This window comes from Phaseolus vulgaris, chromosome 4 (genome assembly GCF_051622355.1).
Source record: "Phaseolus vulgaris cultivar YP4 chromosome 4, ASM5162235v1, whole genome shotgun sequence".
Taxonomy (NCBI): domain Eukaryota; kingdom Viridiplantae; phylum Streptophyta; class Magnoliopsida; order Fabales; family Fabaceae; genus Phaseolus; species Phaseolus vulgaris.
The window spans coordinates 8,367,898-8,385,179 of NC_143501.1; the positions used below are offsets into that span (position 1 = coordinate 8,367,898).

General features: G+C 34.7%; 1 pseudogene; it reads right to left on the minus strand.

Annotated features, from left to right (window-relative positions):
* Positions 1–10,266: 10,266 nt before the first annotated feature.
* LOC137839417 (heat shock protein 90-1-like) lies at positions 10,267–11,042 on the minus strand (annotated as a pseudogene).
* Between the last annotated feature and the right edge of the window lie 6,240 nt (positions 11,043–17,282).

Consider the following 17,282-nt stretch of genomic DNA (forward strand, 5'->3'; position numbering starts at 1 on the left):
AGTAGGTTCTTGCATAGCATGTGCATCAACAATATCAATATGAACCGATTCATTTTGATTTAAAACAGATTTAAATTCATTATTGTCAAGGTCATCAGCAGTAGTTTTAGATATGCTATGATCAATTTCATCAAATACAACATGCATTGATTCTTCTACTATGAGCAACCTTTTATTGAAGAATCTATATGCATGACCATTCAAAGCATAACCAATGTGCACACCTTCATCAGATTTAGCATCAAACTTACCTAGATTTTCTTTGCCATTATTCAATATAAAGCATTTACACCCAAATACCCTAAGGTGGCTCACACTAGGTTTTCTGCCCTTATACAATTCATATGGAGTTTTCTTAAGAATGGGTCTAATTAAGGTTCTGTTTAACACATAAGCTGCAGTATAGACTGCATCAGCCCAAAAATACTTAGGAAGCTTATATTCATTTAACATGGTTCTAGCTAGTTCTTCTAATGATCTGTTTTTCCTTTCAACTACACCGTTTTGTTGGGGAGTCTTAGGGGCTGAAAAGGTATGTGATATCCCATGCTTCTCACAGAACCTCTCAAATCTAGAATTCTGAAACTCTTCCCCATGATCACTTCGAATTGATTTTATGTAGCAACCATTTTCATTCTGTAAAACCTTTGCTAATTTTTTGAAGGCAATGTAAGCATCATTTTTATATGCAAGAAACAGAGTCCATGTGAATCTAGAGTAGTCATTCACAACAACTAAAGCATACAAATTTCCAGCCAAGCTAGCAACTCTAGATGGTCCAAATAAGTCCATATGTAATACATCCAATGGATTTTTTGTAGAGACAATATCTTTTAAATTGAAAGAGGATCTGATTTGTTTACCTTTCACACAAGCATCACAAAGCCTGTTATCCTGAAATTTAATGTTAGGTAAACCAGAAACTAGATCTTTAGATTTCAGTTTATTTAAGTGATTAGTGTGTATGTGAGCTAACCTCATATGCCACAGCCAAGACTCATCACTTCTAGATAGCAAACACTCATTTGAAGAGTTAGTTTCCATGATATTCAAAAGATATATGTTATTCACTCTCTTACCAGTAAACAGTACCGTACCAGATGAATCACTTGAGATTGTGCAGCCCTTTGACTCAAAGTTCACCTTGTATCCTTTGTCACACAGTTGACTGATACTGAGAAGACTATGTTTGAGTCCTTCTACATAAAGCACATTCTCAATAGTGGTCGAATTCCCTGTTCCAACAGTGCCTATGCCCAAAATCCTTCCTCGGTTATTATCACCATAGGTTACATATCCCTCTGCTTTGAGCTTCAAGCTAGTGAATTTTGTAAGATCTCCGGTCATATGTTTGGAACAACCACTGTCCAAGTACCATTGATTTTTCTTGCTGCCTATCTGCAAAACAGAACAAAGATGATACAAATGGTACCCTTTTCAATATAGGGTCCAGCACAGATTAAAACCTTCCCTTTGGTAGCCATTTTGCTAAATTCTTAGGAACAAGATGCTTTCTAGCAATGCATGACCTAGAGGTATGACCAGATTTCATGCAGTAAAAACAGGTTACATGAGATGCCTTTTTGCCACTGTTAAAAGCTTAAAAACCTGATTTTGCTGGAACAAAAAAACTTGAAAGCTTTTTGACATTGGTTACATTTCCAGGGGTATAACCAAGACCATTTTTATTGAAAACAGCATTTTGTGAGCCAAGGAAAGACTCAAGGTTTTCTCTTTCCTTGGTGAAATTGGAAAGGGTTTTTAGCAAATACTCTACTTGTTTTTCCAATTTTTTGCAGTTTTCACAGGTTTTAATAGAGGCATGCAAGCATGTTAGTTCAAGGCTTACCAAATCTGTTTTTGGCCTTATGCAGTTCTTCTTCAAGTGTTTTTACTTTAGGTGCAAACACATTATTTACCTTTTGCAACTTACTGCATATTACAGCTAGCCTATTTGCTTCATCATGTGTTTCCTTGAAAGCTGCAAGCAATTGATCATAGTTATCAGAATCCATAGAGAATTCACTTACTGAATCAGAGATTAACTCTTCATCCTTCACCATGAAGCACAGATTGTTTTCCTCACTCTCAATTGAAGAGCTGCTGGTTGAAGGTACTTCATTTTCTTCCCATGAGATGTAAGCTCTTCTTCCCTTGCTCCTTTCAACCTTCTTGCTAGCAGATTTGTCCTTTGATTGATTGTTTGGACAGTCCATTTTGATTGCCCTGTTTTGCCACATCCAAAGCAAGTATAGTTAGAGGAATTTGAGTCATTAGGTTTAGGATACCTTATTTTCTGCTGGTTCCTATCTCTGCTTTTCTTCTTCAAGAATTTGCTGAATCTTTTTGTAAGAAGACTGATTGTATCATCATTTTCAGCATCTTCTTTTTCTTCCTTGATCTCATTAGTTTTCTTGCTTTCAGTGCAAGTCCTTTGGGTTTTCTTTCCACTGTTTCCTACTCTTTGAGTCTCTTGAGCTCCATCTCATGCTCCATTAATTTTCCAAAGAGTGCAACAGTTCCCAGATTTGACAGATCGCGACTTTCTGATATGGCAGTCACCTTGGGTTGCCAACTTCTGTCGAGGCACTTCAGCACTTTTATGTTGAGTTCCTCTCTGTCAAATTCCTTTCCCAAACCAGTAAGGTGATTCACAATGTGAGTGAACCTTTTCTGCACATCAGCAATGCTCTCCTCGGGTTGCATTCTAAACAATTCATATTCTTGGATGAGAGAATGTTTTCTTGACCTCTTCACATCTTCAGTACCCTCATGAGTGACTTCTAAGACTTCCCACATCTCCTTAGCTGAATTACATTGGGATATCCTGAAGAACTCATCCATTGTTAATGCGGAGGTTATGATGTACTTGGCCACAAGATCATATTGAGCCTTCCTCCTTTCGGTCTCATTCCATTCAGATCTTGGCTTTACCACTTCTTCATCCTTGACCACCTGCATTGGCACATAGGGTCCATGGACCACAACTTCCCAAATTAATGCATCAATAGATTCCATGAAAATTCGCATTCTAATTTTCCAAAACGCATAATTCATTCCATTAAACATAGGTGGTCTATTAACAGCAGATCCCTCAGCAAAAAGCACTTTAAACTCAGACATTATTGAAAACAAACTTGATTAAAATACAAGTTCTAGCTCTTGATACCAATTGTTGGGTTCAATAGTGTCAAAGTTCAAGAGGGGGGAGGGGGGGGGGGGTGAATTGACCTTTAAAAAGTTTCTCGCAGAATCAGTATTTATCACAGTACACAGAAAATAAATCGATTTATTTGGAAATGAACAGATTTATTTTGACACTGTTTATGTTTGAAAAACGTTTATATTAGCCAAGTTATTCTTGAGATTATGCAGATTAATTTGCAAGCCACACACACTGATATTACAGAGAAAACAGTGAACAACAAAAACAGTAATCTTCAATTTTAAGCAAGTGATTATGGTTCAATTATTAGCTTGACAATTAATTGGGTAACCTATCACAATCAACCTGTTCCATTGGTATTTAACAGATCATATATCTTATTTTCAGAATCAAACTGTTTTTCCAGAAAATAAGAACTGTATGAACAAGCCCAGGAAGAACAAATTTATTTTTAATTGAACAGATTCAATTTCTGACAGATTAACAGATAAGCGAGAATTAGAGTGCAGAGATTAAGGGAGAATGAACACAAAGCAATTATACTGGTTCACTCCAATGAGCTACATCCAGTCTTCACCTAATCTAAGGTGAAATTCACTAAATCACAATTCAAACAACCACAAACACCACTGTTTTTGAACCCTACAAGAACTTTGGTACACTTGCTGAAAAACACTATTTCAGCACACACACTCTTCAAGAAATCCTATCAAGAAGAGTTTACAACCACACTTTTACAAGAAATGAAATGTGAAACGAAAACAAGAACCTATTGCTTAAACAGTAGCAACACCTCTCACCAAGCTTTGGAACCAAACAAGAACAAGCACGTCTTTGATTTTTGAAATCTTTAAAGAACACATGTTAATTCTCTGTAAATCCTTAATTCTCTGATGTAAAACTTGTTTTCTCAAATGTATGATCTCTATTTAAACTCCGGAACAAGTTTTCTTTTTATAGAAAAACAACTTATAACAGATTTTCAAAAAACAGTTAAAACTGTTATAAAAAGAACAAATTGAAAATAAAATGAACAAATTTATTTTCAAAAGCAGTTAGAGAATTTGTTATGTGAAGGAGACTCAGTCAACCATTCTGGTGCAGAAACAAAACGAAAAAACCGTTTAAGATAAACATGGCACCAGACTAAAAGGAATCTATTCATTTACAGATGAAAAGATTTATTTTTCAAAACGATAACAGAAAAGACTTAACTATTGAAACATAGTCGTTTTGAAAGAGTGAAGACTTAGTCAAAATACTTGATGCACAAAATCTGATTTTCACAAGACTTAGCCAAAGCATCAGTTTAAAAAAGAATCTGTTTATTTAGAAAAGAACAAATTTATTTTTATGCAGTAAAGGTGTTTTTTGCAAAACATGTGAAAAAAAGTTTGAGAAATTTGTGCTTGCTCTTATCACATGGTCAGGGGTTAAGAGGTGAGTTACTCAGCAAAAAACCTACTCTTAAACAACCTCTAAACTCTACCTAAGACATTCTTAAAGAAAATGTAAATATACATTAAATGTACACAAATGTCTTCATCAAACACATGTCTTGAAGGGGCAGCAACCATCTTCAACAAATTAATCATAAGTTTTCGTAAGGATTGTTTCCCTCTGTATATTTTGTTGACAAAGAACAAGCCATGTGTATCTTATTCCTTTGCATGTATGTGCTATGTCTAAAGTATAATTATTATCTTTGTTGTCATTCATGCTATGTCTAAGTTATTTTGATATGAATATAGGGAATTTAAAAAATTGTAAATGAAAATTATTTATATCTTAATATAAAAGTAATAATATATAACTTTTTTTTATCAAATTTTAAAACAAAGAAGGTCTTATAAGAATGATATTAATAAAATCTGGCAAAAAAAAAAACAGTGTTGTTATTTTGAGATGATATATTACTAAGAACTTGAAAAAAATCATGGAATATAGTATTTAAAAAAATTATATAATGTTTAACGAATTAAACTTGATCCATAATTTTGTTTATTTATATGTATATAGGTATAAGCTGAAAATAGATATAGGATTGTCACACACATCATAACATGTTTAGATATATTGATAAAATTATTTCAACACATTAAGTATAAAATTTAGTAACACACTTTACATTAAAAGAACCCTTAGCTTTTTCAAAAAAACCATAGGTTATAAATTAATGAGATCATTGAGTTTCATTATTCATTGTGATATTTTTTGTTTATTTTATTAGATAACAACAGGCTTAGATGCTCATCTTCCACAAGTTTGGCCAAGTTATTATACTAATGGTGATTAAACATTTTGGAGGGATGAGTACAATGTTTGCTAGTTATATCATATTTTTTTTAGGTTTTGCCCATGTATGGAAATTTGTTTTTTTTTTCTCTTATGGTAAATGGTAAATGGTAAATGAAAAGCAATTTTGAGAAACCAAATCAAGAAAAATGAAACCTAATACCAAATACGAGCTTCGGTTGGGATGATAGAGCTTTGATATTGTTAACATTTTACCTTCTATAAACAAACTTTGTGAGAAAGTGTTTGAACAAAAAATTGTGGTTGAAGCTGAACTAGATATAGATATAAGTTGTTCCTCCACAGAGAAGACAAATGAAGATTAGATTAAAAAAAAAGAAGAAGAGGAAACTAGAAAAAAGTAAGAGTCTCATATGGCATCACCTGCAAGTAGAGTTGAAAAAGAATTCTTCAAGGGGGATTGCAATACTTTGAACTCTTCTTTTTAAATTATATAATGTTAATTCTTCTTCACAAAAATCTCATAAACAACACTTTATAATGTTGTTTCCTAACTTAGGCAATAAACAACACAAAGTGAACAAACATATTTTTGCAAAAGGCCCAAGTTATTCCTTCCAAACCTTTTATAAATATAAAACGACCTTATTTCTTTTCTGTTTTCTTTTGTTGCAATTTTCTTTTTCTTTTTTTTATAAAATCTTTTATGTTAGACATCACTATGCAACTTGACATCTCGACTCGATAGACACCTCAAGTAACAAAAATCATATGCCATCACATGAAAAAAGTATTATTAAAAAAATAAAAATAAAGAAAGAACATACAAAAAAAGTATATGGAGGGACTAGACCAAAACCCATATGTTAACAAAACAGATACATAGGTAGATTATACCTATTCATAAATAATTCTAAGAACATACTAGATGGAAGTCTATTATACCGATGAAATGATTCTCTATGAATAAATCTAAAATTAGCCAACTTATCCGCACACGCATTCTCTTGAAGAAAAATAATGTGGGGTTCTACAGGTTAAAGGCGCAACCATCCACTCATCTCACGGCTTGGAGGATTCTAGAAGACAAAGTAGCATCTAAAGCAAATCTGGTTTCAATGGGTCATAGGGAGCCAAAAAGTCATTTCTTAAGCTTTAGGATGAGTAGGGTCACAAAAAGTGTAAATAAGGTATGGGAGAGGGGGTGTGAGGATAGCAGTGGTAGGGGGAATTGTGGAAAGACAAGAACATGAAGGTTTTCAGAAGTTGCAGGATTGATCCCATCAAAATTTTTGCTATGTCACAGTTGAAGGTGTGATCATGGGTAATGTCCCAAGCGCGAGACGTTTGCTTTTCTTTCTCTAATTACTGTCTTGAGCCAATGGTTTGTATGCGGATTGTTAATTTTCCTAGGTACTCTTATTCTTTAGAGTAGACGTTTGTACTTTGAGTGGAAGGTAGGTCTTATGTATACGGGTTGAGGTATCCCTGAAATACCTCATATTTATTCATTCATTTTTTTGCTGATAAAAAAAAATTTGTTACCATAATAAGATGAACAACCTTTCATCTTTCATTTTCAGATTTGCGGTTAAGTGTTTTCTAGTAACAAATAACCTCTCCAAACCTTTATGAAAAACCCTCTACCCAATTTCCATTCTCATATAAATATAGGGGGACTCAAGCTTGAAGGTATATTCAAGCATTTATGTATGGACAAACTTAGTTGGTAGAAAGGACTTCCATCTCTAATCAATCTTAACCATAACAAAAGAAACTAATATGTTAACAACTAACATTTAAGAAACTAATATGTTAACAACTAACATTTATCAGTAAAAAAAGCCAAATTAATTACTTTCATTAATCTTAATAAATGATTTTTTGATATCTTAGAGTAAGAAAATTAAATAAATATAATAATACCTATAAAATAATTTCACACCATGAAACCAAAAAAGTTGTTTTAAAAACATCAAACTTTCTTTAACAATTAATATATAGTGACTACAAATATTATCACGATATTTGTGATTATTAGTTCTTTATAAAATAAAATAAAATTCGTTAAGCAACGTCGATGTATGTATACTCAAATGACCATTTAGATTTGGTTTTTCTTATTACTCTATAATGGAACGTCTTATTTGTTTTATTTTCTCACAAAGACGACTTGTTTGTATATTTATTTTTTCAGTTTTTATAAAAGAAAAGAAAACCCAAATTATAGTTAAAACTGATACTATGAAATGCAATTGTTAAGTTTAAAAATAAGAAGTAAATTCAAATACTTTTTGTACCGCCCCGTATCCGGGCGTTGACAAAGTCAAGGTCAAAGTCAACGTAAAGCGTCGCCCAGGTAAGGCGTCGCCTAGTAGGGCATCGCCGAGATAGGGCGTCGCCCAACTGGGTGTCGCCAAGATGGAATGGCACAAGGGCAAGGTGACCACGGCACTGCTCCCCGATACCCATGGGTAGGAAAGACCATGGAGGGGGCGACGCCGCGGGGAGGCCCCAAACCCTGGATAACCAGGGAACAGTAATAAAGAGGAGAGAAAGGTGGCTTCAAGGCCATAGCAACAACACCAGTGTAGGGCAGCCTGACTCGAGAAGTACCCCTGCCGCCCCAGAGACGCCTTTGGGACAGATACGACTCAAGAGGAAGGTCACGCCCAGGGTAGCCGGGTGCAGGGTACGAGAGGAAGGCAGATACGCTCTCAAAGTAAGTGACTAGATAATTGGGGGCATGAGTTGGCACCCAAGAAGTCACCCCTTGCGCAGTAGCACTCCCAGGCAGGAGGACCCACACGTAGAAACGTCCCCAGCTGGGCAGAAACGCCCCCAGATGGGGTCAAGGTGTCGTGAGGTCCTCCACGTGTTCGACAGCCAGGTCATAATAGAAACACCCTTTAGTCAGGTGCCATGTAATCAAGTCATTCAATACAGTTTCCGTTTCGAGCGTTCAAGTACTATGATGGCTCCCAAGCGTTTCAACGTCTTAAATGCGCTACGTTTTCTAATTAAACGCTTTAATGAGTGCGTTACGTTTGTGATTAAAAGCACTTTAAATGCTTGGGTAGTTTAAATAGCGCAGAGAATGTTGGGAACGGGGTTCGAACTTTTGGCAAATTTACGAGAACTCTCTAGTTGCTTGCTCGTGCCTTTAGGTTACGCACAAGGGACTGGGAAAAGATTTTTGCCTGAGGGAGAAAACATACACACAACACACAGTTCTTTTATCACCTTCAGAGTGCCATACGCGGTGCTCAGATACGGAGGTGCCCAGTTTTGGTGTTTCTTGCTGGCTGACTTGAACGTCGGAGTGCAAACGGCCGCTAGGGCGCCCCTTTGTCCTCTTTTTGCAGGAATCCACAGGTAACCCGTGGGAAGGAGTCCTTAGCTGACGGTTGAGGTCGCCCCGGTCAACCGGACGGAACACTTTTGTAGGTAAATTTCATTAAAAAAATGTAAATACAAAACAAGTTGCAACATTGATGACAATTTCTTGTTCTCGGGTTCAACATAGCTAAGAAAGAAAGAAGTACAACATGAAATTGAAAAATCACATTTTTAATATTTGTAGGAGAAAATTCTAATAACTATTCATAAACCACTTAGAGAAAAACAAGAAAAAAATTAACTATTTATTCCTTTAGTTGGAAAAAGATTTCCCTTATAAACTATTAGCTCACATATTATACCATGTGCATTGACATCAAGCTTCTCAACCAAGTGGGTCCTTAAGTCAAGCCAAGCTAGTTTACCGTCAGTTGTTCTGAAGAGTATATTGCTCATATTCCCTATTCCAAAAGGACGCAGAAGGTAAGGTAAGGGTCCAAGAGTGACGAGTTTAGTCCATGTTTCCTTCTTACCAATTTCAGCCAAAATTGATATGGAAAAGGTAGTTGTTTCGTAATAGTTTGATATCAAAGAAATTGAACCATTTAAGAGAAATAAATGATTCTCCACCAAATTAATATCAAAATTATCATATATTTCTAAGGGTAAAGGAGTTATAAACCATTCCTCATTGCTTAAGTCAAATGATACCAAATATGTTTTTTTAAATTCATCATAACTTTCATGCCAGTTACCCAACCAATGACACATCCCCTCTAAGTAGAATTTATCATTTACATCAAATCTTGAATTCATTTATATATCAGATTTAAGTTTCCTCCAACAATTACTTCTTACGCTATAAATCTCCCACGATTCTGTAATATGCCATTCTTCATAATCGGAGTCATCCTCCGTAATAACACTTGGAAAAATAATTAATTCTCTAATTACCTTATAATCATCTCTAGCACAATCATAGCCAAATCCATGATACTCAAACATAGGGTCCCTAGAATCTGGTATATACTCAATTGGACTAGGAGGGATGATCTTAAATTCATCGCTAGATGGATTCCATAAATAGATAGTTCCTGACTCGTATGGGTCGAGGCAAAGAATTCCATTAATGCTAGAAGAACCCAAAATAAAATATCCAGAACAATGACCCTTTGACCAAATTTATTTTCTATATTTTGAAACGACATACCAGAAAGTGAAAATAAGGAGGACTTATCAGGTTGATCGAGGAACAGAAGGAGAGATGTATCTTCATAGTAAGAATGTTGGTTAGATATGAAATTAATACGAAAGAGCTCCATGAAATTAGATTTTTCAAGCAAGATAGCCCATGATTTGTGTAGGCGTCCATATCTCTTAAGAGATTTCAAAGGTAGTTTGAAAAGAATGGAGAATGCAAGATCATCTGGTAAGTGATTCCCAAGCTTTTGAGCCACAAATTTATCGTACATCTCTTTGTTACGCAGCCAAAAGTGAATGAGTTGTCAATGGTCTTTGTTGTTCTCACTCCAAAGGTAAATGGGATGGGTAATAAGTTGGCAATGTTTGCTAATAAGATTCTTTATGGTGGTCTCTTGCAAGTACTCCAACTGTAGACAACAATAAGTAAGCAAAAGAAATAACATAAAATATGGGAATGAATTAGTTTATGTACCTGGTTGTCCTTAAGGAAGAGGGTGATTTTGGTTCCCCTTAGGAGTTTTTGGGCATTAATATCCTTGGTAACAATGAAAGAGGCACTAGGTTGAGATTCCAAAGTATATTGGGCATGGTCATTATGCTTAGAGGTGAGGATAACCTTCTCAGCAACCAGATAAGTAGAGTAGAAGCCAAAACCCAAATTATCGACCAAATCTAAAACAAGCACATATGTCACATACTAGAATTAATGAGCATGGAATGCAAATGAAAGTTGAACCTCACCACCTACCTACCCATTTTGGTCATGCCAATACCATTGTCAATGATAGAAAGTGTTTTGTTAACATCAATCTAATAATTAATTCATCATTTAAAACGTTATTGTTCATGAGCCTCTCAAATTGAATTTTATCCAAAGTCTGTGCATGCGTACATTAATCAATAACGATTAAAAAAAGAAATGTAAAAATAACATCAAATTTAATCGACAACTTACATTAGATGCATTGTTGATGATTTCGCGAAGGAAGATTTCTTCGTTAGAATAGAAAGTTTTCTTCATCAATTGCAACACCTCGCTCATCTCACCCTTCAATACCAACGTCTCATTATTCGTCATTGCAATTGCTTTAGAATAATACTAAAACTAAATGGAATCAATTTAACGAAGCAAAAAAAACCCACAACCATACATTTATATTGGTTAACCACGACCACCAAATATAACCACTTAATACAAAACCACCATCCACATTTACTTTTAATTAATTAATTAATAATTAGTTAGTTTTTAAATTTAATTAGTAAGTTAAATTTTAAACTTATTCATTAATTATTATCATTATCCACTTTTTTTAAACAAATAATTATTTTTTTGCTTATTGACCTTTTTGGTCTCTATATTAATGGGCAAAAGTCCCTTTAGTGTATTGGTACTTAAAAAGTTTAATTTGATCCCAATGGTTGTTTAAAAGTATGCAATTTTGTATTTTCTGTCAAATTGACTTAAACAACGTTAAGTGGTGAGTATTTGGCATACAATGTGACACATTTTTTAACACAGACTCCATCTGTAATGTGGATTATATTTCAACACCCTTCTTGTCGCCCCCCCCCCCCCCCCCCCCCCAATCCAGTCTCCCCCATTAGAGCTTCATTTTCACCCTCACCCTTCGTTTTCCTTCATCTTACAAAGGGTTTCGCCTTCCTCTACACTATGATTACCACCTTCATGTCGTCTACACCAAGATCACAATGTTTGTCCCTATTCCACCTCTAGATAGAATTGATGAAGACAACCTGATTTGGATAACTTATGAACATATTTATCAATTGGTATGATGTATTTACAATTTTGTAATTTGTGGTAGCTAATTATGACTATCAAAGAAAGAATTTTGTGTAATTCTAAGTCGAGTTGGAACACAAAAAATTGGGATCCAATTAGTAGTTAATGTTTACTTGGCATTTGTATTGAGGAAAATGTTTTGTTGACACGGTTTATTTAGTAACTCACTATTGACATTGCAGACGTGGTCATGGATGGTGATGTGGCAACATTGCTGACATGCAAGGGTATAAGTGGAAATGACAACAAAAAAATGATTGTGAAATATTTGCCAAAACCGAAAGGAAGTAGTGATGTTTTGAATTCAAAAATTGGGGAAAGGGATTTTGATATTTGGTTGTGCGAGAACCGACTAAGGGGTTTGGAGAATTCAGTTTGGAGAAATTTGGGATAGGATAGGAATTGAGATGTTTGCTACCCATATCCCATATTTTTCTTAGGTTTTGCCCATGTATGGAAATTTGATTTTTTTTCTCTTATGGTAAATGGTGGATTGTTTAACGTTAAAGTTCGTTTTCTTAATTTCAAGAACAGGTTTGGATTTATTTTGTTACTTAAAAGGATGACAAATAATCATTTTGTTTTCTCCAAGTTATTTTAGTAAGTTATTAGAAAAAAATGTTCTTTCTTAAAATAAATTAGTTATGACATGCAATTTTTATTGTTTTCATGTGTTTTTGCTATAGCGTAGAAAAGCACAGGGCTCAAACATCTTCCCTTGTCAACTGCAGAGTCATTGGTTATATATGATGGTTTTGGCGTGGTTATTAATATTATGCTTAAATGCATTTTTCCCCTATAACATTGTGAATGTGTAATTTTGGTTTTTAGAGAACTTTAATTGCATATTTGGTCTTCTAGTTTTATAAAATTAAACAATTATGGTCCAAAGTTAATGTGTTTTTCATTATCTACCAAGAAGGATGATGCATTAGTAAATGATAACGAACTTAGTTAGGTCTTTTTAACTTTGAATATTAATGACTATGTTTAATTATAAGCTTTAACATTATTAAAGCAATAACTACATTAACACTTTTTGGGTAGAATATAGATGATAAACTATGTTGAACTAAAATTGCTTAATTTTAAAAAACTTAGAAGACTTAATGTGTTATTAAATTTTTATAAGGACCAAAATTGTACATTTATCATCGTCAAAAGTTTATTTAAGCTTTAATATTATTAAGATGAAAAATGAATATTAATTAATCTCTTTGATGTTGAGTGATACTAGTACTTTGATTGGATTAGACTTTTAGAATATATGATATATGACCTTAAACAAGAGGGGGGGGGGGTTGAATTGTTTATGAAAGATTTTCGCAAACTTTGAAGGTATAATGAAGTTCAAAGCAGAATCACAGATATAGAAATCCAGAAAGCAATCAATTAAAACTGTTTAAGTTGATTAACAGAAAATCAACCGGTTGTTTTTGCGATTCAACCAGTTGTTTATATCAGCAGAATTAAAAACAACTTAAAACTATAATTTAAATGAGTCCAGGGTAAGAGAAAACCACACAAGCAATTTATACTGGTTCACTCTTATCCCAAGAGCTACATCTAGTCCCCAGAAACCACTGGTATCTACTATGCAATCAAAATCCAGATTACAAACACACCACCAAATAAATGACATTGAACACCTCAAGACACACACTTCCTTTGGCACACAAACACCACAGAAATCAGAACAACCTCTGATTATGCACTTACACAACAATATTCAGAAATACAATAGATTCAGAAAGGATTACACCTGATGAAGACCAAATCAAAATATTATAGCAATCCTATTCCACTTCTTTGAAAAAACCCTAAAGCTTGAATGCAAATCTTGAAAACTCAAATCTATTTTCACACTTTCACAAATGTCTCAATTGTTATCAAACTTTAAAAGAGTATATCAACCTCTTTAAATACTCCAAAAGTTGTTAAAAACATTTAAAGCAGGAGCCTATTCAGTTAGAAAACATTTAAAGTTGATTTGCAAACATAACAGAAATTCTATTATGGATTTTCAACAAACAATCGGTTGAATCATCAAAACAACCGATAGAATAGGCTTGACAGCAAAGTCAACCAATTGAAACAGTTTCAAACCCTTTTAAAAAAACCTCAAAGTGATAAACAACTACTTGAAACGACAAAACAATAGGTTGTTTTTCCACTTCTTTATAAAACAATCTTTTGCAAAAAGGTTTTGATTCCAAACTGTTTTAGATTCAAACAAAGAGTGTATTACACAATATTCTATCCAAAACCCACCCATACACACAGCAACTCCAGCCCTCCACCAAACACCATGGATTTGGAGACATCAAAGCTTCAAGATCATCCTTGATCAACAATCTCCTCCTATTTGATGAAGACAAATCCTTAGTTGCTTGTGTTGATCTGTTTGAATCTGAACCACCACCTGCAAAACAGAAACTATGCAAACACAAAGCATATATAGTAGTAGGTTATCGAGGCACACTCACTAGTTTTCTGCATAATCAAACCAGCAGAAAAAACAGTCCAAAAAGTGCCAAAATAGTGAGTTTAAGTGAGTGTAGCAACAACAATACAACATAATTAAACTTCAAATCAGAGTTTGTAGTAGCAGCATACACAACACATAAACCAACACCTTTTCCCCCTATTTCTCTTCACAAGTAGAATGAAGAAAGGGATAAAAACAGAATTACGAAAGAGTTTGTGAATCAAGAATACCTAACTCATTTCTTAAAAAGAAAAACTTGTCCTTTGGCAAAGGCTTTGTGAATATATCAGCAAGTTGCAATCTTGTCTCAATGAATTTCATCTCACAATCTCCATTGTTCACATGATCCCTTATGAAGTGATGACGGATCTCAATGTGCTTTGTTCTTGAGTGTTGAATCTGAATTTTGGTGAGATTTATAGCACTTGGATTTGCTTGGAATCTTGCACAAAGACACACGGCAAACATGATATTCGATCTACTTGCTGTGAGATAGAGTAGGGAACCAATTCACCCTCTATATTTGGTTTGATCTACCTCTTTTCAAACCACATCAGCATCCATATAACAACTTGATGCCATAGGTGTGTTAGCTTCTTTGCAACTTTCCATTTTAAACTTCTTGAGAATTTCTTTGCAATACTTTGATTGAGATAGGAAAATTCCATCTTTGGATTGCTTGACCTGCAGTTCAAGAAAGAATGAAATCTCCCCCATCATAGACATTTCAAACTCACCTTGCATGACATCCACAAACTCTTCACATAAACTATCTTTGGTAGCACAAAAAATGATGTCATCAACATAGATTTGGACCAAGATAATTTCAGAATTTGACTTCTTGATAGAGAGAGTCTTGTCAATCATCCCTCTTTCATAGCCATTGAATAAAAGAAAGTTACTGAGCCTCTCATACCACTGCCTTGGAGCTTTCTTAAGCCCATACAAGGCCTTTTTCAGCTTGTATACATGGTTAGGATGTTGATGATCTTCAAAGACCGATGGTTGTTCAACATAGACTTCCTCATTGATGATTCCATTGAGGAAAGCACTATTAACATCCATTTGAAACAATTTGAATCCACTCATACAAGGAAAGTCCAACAACAACCTTACAGCTTCTAATCTTGCAACTGGAGCAAAGGTTTCACCATAATCTATGCCTTCTTCTTGATTATAACCTTTAGCCACAAGACTTGCCTTGTCCTTGTAATTACTCTAGATTCATCCAGCTTGTTTTTGAAAACCCATTTGCATCCAAATGTTCATCTGGTCAGACCTTGGAACAAGAAACCAGACATTATTCCTTGTGAATTGATGCAGTTCCTCATGCATGGCAACAACCCATTTATCATCCTTGAGAGTTTCCTCAATTGACTTAGGTTCAACTTGTGAGACAAAAGTCATATGCTTGCAGTAGTTAGATACAACAATACGTGTAGAAACACCATTATGGATCTGGCCAATGATGTTCTCCACTGAAAGATCCCTTGGAATTCTCCATTCCTTTGGCAACTCTTCCTGTTGCAGAATTTCAACCGGTTGTTTCGCATAATCAATCAATTGTTTTTCTGGGCAGGATTCCAGCTTTTGCAAGATGATGTTATGCTCATCTTCTTCTGTATAATCCTTTATAGAACCCTGATCACTATGAATGATTTCATCAAACACCACATGGACAGAATCCTCCACAATCATGAGTCTCTTGTTGTAGACTCTATAGGCATGGCTAGTTAAAGAATAACCAATGAAGATGTCATTGTCAACTTTTTCATCAAACTTCCCCAGATTTTCTTTCCCATTATTCAGAATGAAACATCTGCATCCAAACACTTTTAGGTGACTAATGTTTGGCATCCTTCCATTAAAAAGCTCGTATGGAGTTTTCTTCAAGATTGGCCTTATAAACACTCTATTCATCACATAGCAAGAAGTGCTCACAACATGAACCCAAAAATACTTGGGTAAGGAAGATTCACTTAGCATGGTTCTTGCTAGTTCTTCAAGAGACCTGTTCTTCCTCTCCACTACTCCATTCTGTTGAGGAGTTCTTAGTGCAAAAAAGTTGTGAAAAATTCCCAGATTTTCACAGTAGGTGCTGAATTTTTCATTTTAAAACTCCCCTCCAAGATCACTTCTAATTGCAAAGATGTTGCTGCAGCAAGAGTTTTGCAATATTTTGGCAAGCTTCTTGAATGCAGAGAATGCCTCACTCTTTGTCTCCAAGAACATCGTCCATGTATACCTAGAAAAGTTATAAACAACAACAAGAGCATAGTAGTTTCCACCAAGACTCATGGTTCTTAAAGGACCAAATAGATCCATCTGCAGCAGCTCAAGGGGTTTTGAAGTGGAAATAATATTTTTCAATTTGAAAGAATGATTGATTTGTTTCCCCTTTTGGCATGCTTCACATAAGTGATATTTCTCAAACTTGAGTTCGGGTAATCCTATTACAATATTTTTAGATATCAATTTATTCAAATGATGCATGTGAATATGAGCTATTCTTGTATGCCACAACCATGACTCATCATGTTTGCAAAGAAGACAACCAATAGATGTAGGAGAAGAGATATATAAAAGATAAACATTGTTGATCCTTTTACCAATCAACACTACTTCCTTTGAATTGGGTAGGCATATCTCACAAGATTTTGGCTTGAAGGTTACTTGGTAACCCTTGTCACATAGCTGGCTAATGCTTAGAAGACTGTGCTTGAGACCTTCAACATAAAGAACATCATGAACCAAGAAGTTGTTCTTGTCTCCAATGGTGTCTCTTCCAAGAATCTTTCCTTTATTGTTGTCTTCATAACTCACTTGTCCTTCTTGTTTGAAATTGATGTTCACAAACTTAGATTTATCTCCAAACATGTGCTTGGAACAACCACTGTCCAGATACCACATCTCCATGTTTTTCATCAAGCTTACCTACAAAAGAGAAAATCAAGCAACAAGATTTGGTCCCCTTATGAATGTGGGTCCTTTGACATTAACTTTATCATGAGGAACCTCAGATT